Source organism: Ctenocephalides felis, unplaced genomic scaffold (genome assembly GCF_003426905.1).
Source record: "Ctenocephalides felis isolate EL2017-DRISC unplaced genomic scaffold, ASM342690v1 CF-g0.4_SCAFFOLD_01886, whole genome shotgun sequence".
NCBI classification, from domain to species: domain Eukaryota; kingdom Metazoa; phylum Arthropoda; class Insecta; order Siphonaptera; family Pulicidae; genus Ctenocephalides; species Ctenocephalides felis.
In genome coordinates this window covers 73,189,677-73,198,062 of record NW_020538040.1, presented here as the reverse complement: position 1 = coordinate 73,198,062, position 8,386 = coordinate 73,189,677, and the positions used below count along the sequence as shown (strand labels likewise).

The 8,386-nt window shown below is 31.0% G+C and overlaps 2 pseudogenes; both read left to right on the top strand.

Moving 5' to 3' along the window:
* The first annotated feature begins 50 nt into the window (after positions 1–50).
* LOC113375316 lies at positions 51–5,006 on the top strand (annotated as a pseudogene).
* A 1,815-nt stretch (positions 5,007–6,821) lies between these two features.
* LOC113378124 lies at positions 6,822–8,313 on the top strand (annotated as a pseudogene).
* The last annotated feature ends 73 nt before the right edge of the window (positions 8,314–8,386 follow it).

Below are 8,386 nucleotides of genomic sequence, written 5' to 3'. Positions count from 1 at the left end.
AAAAAATCATTAAATTTCAGAAATTTTGCATTACGTAGGTCGTAATATGTATGGCAACGCAATTACGCATTGTTATAACATTGCTTGTGTATTTAAAAAAAAAACAGTGAGTTATACTATGCAAAATATTTAAATATTAAACTTTAATTATAGTAAATTTGATTTTAAATAGTGTGATCGCCAGAAATTGTTAAATACTGAAATAGACTAAAAAATTCTTCTGAAATTTCTGAAGTATAATTATCATTTTACAGTAATTTTGTAAGGTAGACAATAGTCACTTTGCAATTTTCGGGAAACAATTTAGAAATTGGTCCTATTGTAATTACAATCACTTACAGAAACAGAGATAAAACGGTAATTGTCCGACGTGAAGGCGGTGAATTTGGCTTCAGAATACATGGTTCGAAGCCTGTGGTGGTCTCAGCTATTGAGCCTGATACGCCTGCTGAATCCTGCGGCCTTGAGGTCGGTGATATTGTCCTCAGCGTCAATGGCGTCCCAGTGCTGGATAAAACGCATTCCGAGGTTGTGCGTTGGCGCACGCAGGCAGCGATGTCCTCGAACTAGAGGTTAGTTAATCGAAGCACTTAACAATATATATACTCTCGAAGGAGTAGGTCAACGTGTTACGTAGAGCAGAAAAAATAAGTGTAACAATTATTAATCGTCTCAGTTCAAAATAGGCTAGCAGTCGAATGTGTAACAATACGTAATGCGTATTTTTAAGTGATCTTGATATTTATACTTTGTAGATGTTTATTTTTCACGGACTTTTATAACTGTAGATAACTTAAACGATTGCGCAAATGATTTAAATAACACACGAATAAATATTTTGCAAGATTATGAGATATTTATGCATTTATTTATAATTTTTTTATGTCGGAAATAAAGTTATTTAATCATTAAGCAATTTTTACAGTAACATTTTTGGGCTGTAATTAATGTGAATATTAAATGGCATTGAACCACAATAGGAATTGAGCAATCGTTTGTTTAATAATAACAAATTATTTTAAGTACATATCTTTCTATAAATGAATTTTATTACAATTTGGATTGTTGTTCTTTAATATTTTTTAATAATAAATTTGTATTTTGCGTTTATCAACATCTTATATTATTTGATATTTCTAGTTGTTTCGATTTCTTTATAAAATGATATCGCGTATTCTATGCAATATTCTGTTCATATTTTATTTGCGTGATTACTAGAATATTGGTTTTAACAATTTACTGTAAAATTTTTATTTCTTGAAATTTTACTTGATGAGTGAGAGTTTCTTTTTATGAAAGCATATTACTGCGGCATGGAATGTTCATATTCTGTATAATTAGTATAGTTAACCACTTAGATGCTTTTTGGTTTTTACATATATAGTTATAATATATTATTTGTTGAAATGAATATAATAAATAAATGAATATATAAATGAGTATATGAAATAAAAATGTGTGGGCGGAAAGCTTCTAAATTATTACACTAACTTGTTCAGATTTACGTAGAAACAATTATTACTATTTTAATAACCACATTACTATTGTAATACCTAAATAATATCACATGATTCTGAAACCTGAATAAGCTTATTAAAGAAAAAGATTAGCTATCACTTTATTCGCTTCTCCGCAATAAAATGCGAGTATATCTTCTCTATGTGGCTTATAATTAAATTGTGCAAAGTGCAAAGTTCATTTTTTTATAATATCAATCTAACTAACAAATATAAGTGCCGGAGCAAATACGTATGAGCATCTTAAAACAATTAAATGTAAATGTATATAGGTATATATCACTCTACCATTTCAGATGTATTTGTATATTAGTTTTAGTTTATTCACGAATGATAGAGTGTACCCTATTTTAATGTATTCCAATCTTAAATTTATTTAGAAAAAAATGTATTAAAGCAAAACGTATTACTCTTGGACACGATAGGTCGCACGAACTATAACCGCTTTATCTGCCGGTCTGAGCGATGCTGGAAGCGCGCTGACACTTACTCTGGAATCTTTGGCGTCAGGTTGGTCAGCCAAGTGAAAATTTTCTACGCCTGCAAAATGGGTTAGGCGTGGTTTTGCCTGAAGCCGATCACTGCCTTTATTATTATAAAACTGATCAGGTAAAATATTAATTATTAAAGAAATAGTGATTATTCAGTATGAATAAATATAAACTATTTATATAGAATCAATATTAACGTTGTGCGCATTGAAGTTATATAATAAGTAGATCATCAAATAGAATAAACTATTGATGAATTATATTGTTCCTTAAAGAAAGTTGCTGAAACTTGCATTCATTAAACGAATATATGTACCTACTGAGTATGAACTATAACAAGAGAAAAAAGGGGTAAAAATGTCGTTATTTAACTATGAACCTGCCTAATTCAACTATTTATCATGCAAATAAACGACATTGTACGAGTCGTTGTGTGTGTTGTGCTTCGTCAAAAACTTTTAAAAAATTTCATTTACAAGATTATAAAAAATTTTAAAATTGATATATATAAATTTTAATATATATATTAATATATTAAATAATAATTTTACAAACGTTTCGAGACTAGGTTTGTCTCATCATCAGTGTATTGAAATTTAAAACCTAAAATATGGAAACCTAAATTAGCATTAAGTGTTATCCGTTACAAGTCGTTCAATAAACTGCCTGCTATATCAACGATCGTCGGAGTCCTAATTCTCTATATTTATGTACGTATATTTTTAATTATAATAATTTAAAACAATTTTTATGAACGAACCGTCTCCTTTCATATTTTTTTCCTAGCTATTTTTCAACTGTGCCCTATTCCTTCCTTTCCTATTTGATATTGCGTGACTGACCACATGACCTCGAATAGAGAATTCGGACTCCGACGATCGTTGGTGAAGTAGTAGTCTATTTTAATAGACTGATGATGAGATAATTCTAGTCTCGAAACGTTTGTAAAATTATTATTTAAAGAATTAGTGCAAAAAAGAGTGTGTTTGTTCATATTCCAAATTAATATCCATATATCCACTCAGAATATATTTGTTAATATATTAATGGTTTTCTATTCGATGGTAGGTTCATGGTGTAAGACCATTTTTTCCTTCACTATTTTATTAGCATTTTACACTTTTACGCATTTTTCTTTCTAAACTTCTGCTTTCTGATCTTGTATTTTCTCTTCCCGCGTAAGTGATCAATCATTTGCATTCTTCTTCCCACCAGTCTTTTCTTCCTATTATTTCACCTTCGACCACAACGTATGAAAGACACTATTTGCAGAATGGGTTCGATCTAGTGTACTTTCCTTTAATAATTATACTCTGTGCTCAGAACATTTTTTTCTTTGCCCACTCTTCTCAGCACTTTTTCAGTTGTTATCTGTCCACTTTATCTTCTTCATTCGCTTCCAAAAATCGGACAGCTTCAATTAATAATCTTTCTTTGTTGTGATTACAAACAATTTACTGGCTTAATTAATGGCCACCCTTGAGATTACCGACACTTTTTTTTATTAAAAATTGTATCAATAGACAGCAAAAGTTATATCTAATATAATATTAAATACGTAAAACTTGATTTTATTTATACTGCTTTTTTGTCTTGTTAGCAAGGATTTTGCAATCATTAACTTTTTTCTGAAAGTAGTTGAAGTTACTTTTCACACCATCGCAAAAAATCGCCAAAAATGTTATTAACTTTATAGACATGATTCTGATTTTTTTGTCAGTTTTTAAAATTTGCTCAGTATCAAATAATAATGTACGCGGCACGGGTTATATTAGTGGTGTCAACATAAATAATCGCACTGGCAACTTTAGATTTGTTTTATAATTTGGTAGGATACGCAGCCAGTTGGCGCATTACTTCTGGCGCGCCATAAAGTTGAGTCCGGACCAAGTGACGTAACTCAAGCCTATGCTTTCCGCATATCTTCAGAAGAAGCACCTCCACTGCAACTCGCTGCGGATTCAGAAGAAGCTGCCGCAAGGTCCGATACTATGATTTTTGCGATAAATTTTGTGTATATTGTTTAATATTATTGATTTGATTTTCCAAATATATTGTAACATTGCAAGAAAAATTTAAAAAATAATAAATCCGATTCATAATTTAATCACTGAATAAAATCAAACTTTTATATATGGCAAGATGGATCGCTGTAATATCGCATGCAGCTGAGCAAACAGATCCGTGGTTGGAGACGTCACGCAGAAGTTTGCGGGCTCCAGCAGCTTGTATTTCTCGTCCTGATTGTTTCGGATATCTAATGAAATTAGGAGGAAAGTGGAGGTCGTGGAGCAAGCGATACTGCGTTCTCAAAGATGCATGTCTTTATTTCTATCAAGATGGCAGCAGTAAAACGGCATTTGGTAATTGGATCTAAAGTATTTAGCTCTATTAATAAATGTAAGAGTAATGACAATAGTAGCTTTGAATACAATTTTGGGATTTCTATGCATTTTATATACTATAAACAACACAAACAAACGAACGATTTGAAATATTATTTTCAAATCTTCGTGTATAAATGCGATTGTAGTTTGCTTTGTCATCAATACTACATTTACACAATATTATATTTATGAAATAGTGTGTATGTAATGTAACTTTTAATACTTTACTATATATATATATATATATATATATATATATATATTCAATTATTTGTAGGAATGGCATGTCTTCAGGGATATAAAGTACAACCGTCAACAGTTGGGGGTAAAAAACATGCATTTGAATTAGCACCGCCTGAATCTAGACAAAGGCATTATTATTTTCATACAGAATCAGAAATGGATAGAAAACGGTACTGAGTGAAAAGTGATTAAATATTTTAGATAATAGTAAAATTATGTTTAAAATATTCAAAATTTTATAGCTGGGTGGCTGCTTTAGAGTATTCCATAGATCGTTGGATGAAAGCTGGATGAATATAAAAGTAAATTACATTCCCGGTAAGGTTTGGTTTTCGATCAACTTGGAAGATAAATATTTCTAACAGCACATTAAGGATATTGAATAAATACGAACACTTATGAAACAAAATATTGATAACTTATTATAATAAAAAGTTATAATGTAAATAGCTTAAAGACTTTTATTGATTTAATCAAAAATACGATTCTGTATTTCTGATATCTATTTATTAAGATGGAAAATAGCGCACATATCTTTCGTGATTGATTGTTGTTGAGCTGTATTAGATGCATCGATTGAAATATTCCATTCAGCATTGCAATATATAACTTATTTGTTGAATTTCAGTAATTATACTGTGGCAACCAGACAACATATATCACAGCATATGACACATAACAAACAAACAACTATCGAAATATGTTCAGAAAATTTCCTAGTTATTGCCTAAATAGAGAAATACGTTTATTTCTATATTTAGACAGAAAGCAAAGACATACAATGTCTTATTTTCAATTTTAAGAGGATTTAACGAAATAACAACTACTTTATTTAACTAAGACCAAATACAAATTTTATGGACACAAAGTCTTTACTAAAATATACATTGGAAGAGTTGGAACAACAATAATCTAATTTATCACTTGTAAAAGTTTTTTTTTAACTAAATATACTTTTTTAATTACTAATATATTATTATTTACACTTTGACAGTGTAAAGTTGAATTGAGTTGTTAGTTGTTTCTGTTTACCCCACGTGTAAGCTTTTATAGTGCTTTATAAAGAACAAAACTGTTGAATCTAATTTAAAATAACAACGTATATTACTTATAAATTATATTTGAGTATTGTAAATTAAATGGGCCAGTCCTTTATGAACCTATTTTTTATGTAACATTGAGTCAAAAACATTCACTGGCAAAAACCCAGATATAAAATGATGTAATTACTATGATTTTTACGAAACAGAGGTTTGCGGTGAAGTGGTTAAATTTAGTGTTATAAGTATTTTTTTAAATACACATGAAAAATTAAATTGAAATTGGTCCAAACAATTGGTCTTCGGTATGGTTAGCCCTTACCACTTGATTTCACATTATACATATAATAGATAAAAATGGTATGGTAAATATAAATGCTCCGAGATAGTTTTTAAGTTCTATTAAAAATTGCATATTTATGATAAATGTTTAGTTTTTTGTATCACTAATTTTACTTTGTCTATTTTGTTTCCATTTCATATATTCAATATATTCAGAATTATCGGAAAATTAACTCAAGTGGTAAAATTATGTGCTAAAGCATAGATAAGACTATGTGCTAAAAACACGTGACAGATGCATGATGCATAGATAAGTAAACATATGTGATGATGATGATGATGCATGCATAGATCGATAAACACATGGATAAATAAACATAAACGTGCCTTATTAGAACTAAGACTACAATTAAGGTAACTGCAGTAACGACCAACAACATAATAAATATAAATAAATAAATTTATCTATGCTTAGACTAATAGATCGAAAAAAAGTATAATCCATAATCTATGCTTAGACTAGACGTAAATAGTTATAGTTTACCAACATTAAATATGATTAACAACTGTCAAATGATGACAGTTAACGCCACTGTTTTAAACATTGGTAGCCATGTATGACGGTTAATTTTACCGCCATTCATGCATATAAGCTCAAGAAATTTGGTGCACGTTCGTTAGTCGTTCTCTGAATTCCATTGCATTCAGTTTTAAGTCAGCAAGCATTCTACTTCTCGTCAGCCGTCAAAATGGTAAGTATTTTGATTGTAGGTACATTTTTCATAGTTATTGCATGATTATTTTTTTTTTATTGTTATTATTACTATTTTGCAGAGGGAATGCATTTCAATACATGTTGGACAAGCAGGTGTGCAGATGGGAAATTCTTGTTGGGAGTTGTACTGTTTGGAACATGATATTCAGCCCGATGGGCAAATGCCCGCGGATAAAACTGGGGTCGAAATTCATTTGGCACATTTTTCAGCGAAACTGGTTCTGGGAAATACGTTCCGCGAGCTATTTTTGTGGATTTGGAGCCATCAGTTATAGGTGAATGATATTTGTTATGATGTAATTTAAGTTATAGTATTTCTGTTATAAACTCAAAATGTTTGCAGATGAAGTTCGTACAGGAACTTACAAGCAGCTGTATCACCCAGAACAGCTTCTCACTGGCAAAGAAGATGCAGCTAATAACTATGCTCGAGGTCATTATACTGTTGGGAAAGAAATGGCAGACGCAGTATTAGATAGGATAAGAAAATTAGCAGATCAATGTAGTGGTTTACAAGGTTTTCTTATATTCCATTCATTTGGTGGAGGTACGGGATCTGGATTTACTTCATTGCTCATGGAACGTTTGTCTGTTGATTACGGGAAGAAATCAAAATTACAGTTTGCTATATATCCTGCTCCTCAAGTATCGACATCAGTTGTTGAGCCATATAATTCAATATTAACAACACATACAACTTTGGATCATTCGGATTGTGCCTTCATGGTCGACAACGAAGCCATTTATGACATTTGTAAGCGCAACCTAGGCATACCAAGACCTAATTATTCAAACTTAAATCGCATGGTTAGCCAAGTAGTGTCATCAATAACAACCTCTTTGAGATTTTCTGGAGCTATAAATGTGGATTTGAATGAATTCCAAACCAATCTTGTGCCCTATCCAAGGATACATTTTCCATTAGTAACATATGCGCCTATTCTTTCTGCAGAAAGAGCATATCATGAACAAATATCAGTAGCAGAAATTACTAGTGCTTGCTTTGAACCAGCTAATCAAATGGTGAAATGTGACCCTCGTCATGGAAAGTACATGGCTTGCTGCATGTTATATCGAGGAGATATTGTACCAAAGGATGTTAATACAGCAATTGCTACTATCAAGAGTAAAAAAAATATTAATTTTGTGGATTGGTGTCCGACAGGCTTCAAAGTTGGAATCAACTGCCAACCTCCCACTTTAGTGCCAGGTGCAAATTTGGCAAAAGTACAACGAGCAGTTTGCATGTTATCTAACACAACAGCAATTGCAGAAGCTTGGTCAAGGCTCAATCATAAATTTGATTTGATGTATGCTAAACGAGCATTTGTACATTGGTATGTTGGAGAAGGTATGGAAGAAGGAGAGTTTTCTGAAGCACGTGAAGATTTAGCTGCACTTGAAAAGGATTACGAAGAGGTTGCTGCAGACTCTGCCGAATGTGAACAGTCAGCAGATGAAGAATACTAACGCAATTGCCTTATTATGTTTGATTTTCCTGTGATATTTACCTTACCTTTTATATTTATGTAATTTTTGAATTTACGTGTCATGCTATTTAATAAATTGATTTTTATACTGACATTTTGTATTCTAAATGTGAAACAAACTTTTATTTTTAATTTATTCAGAATATTTAGTTAGTTGTGAC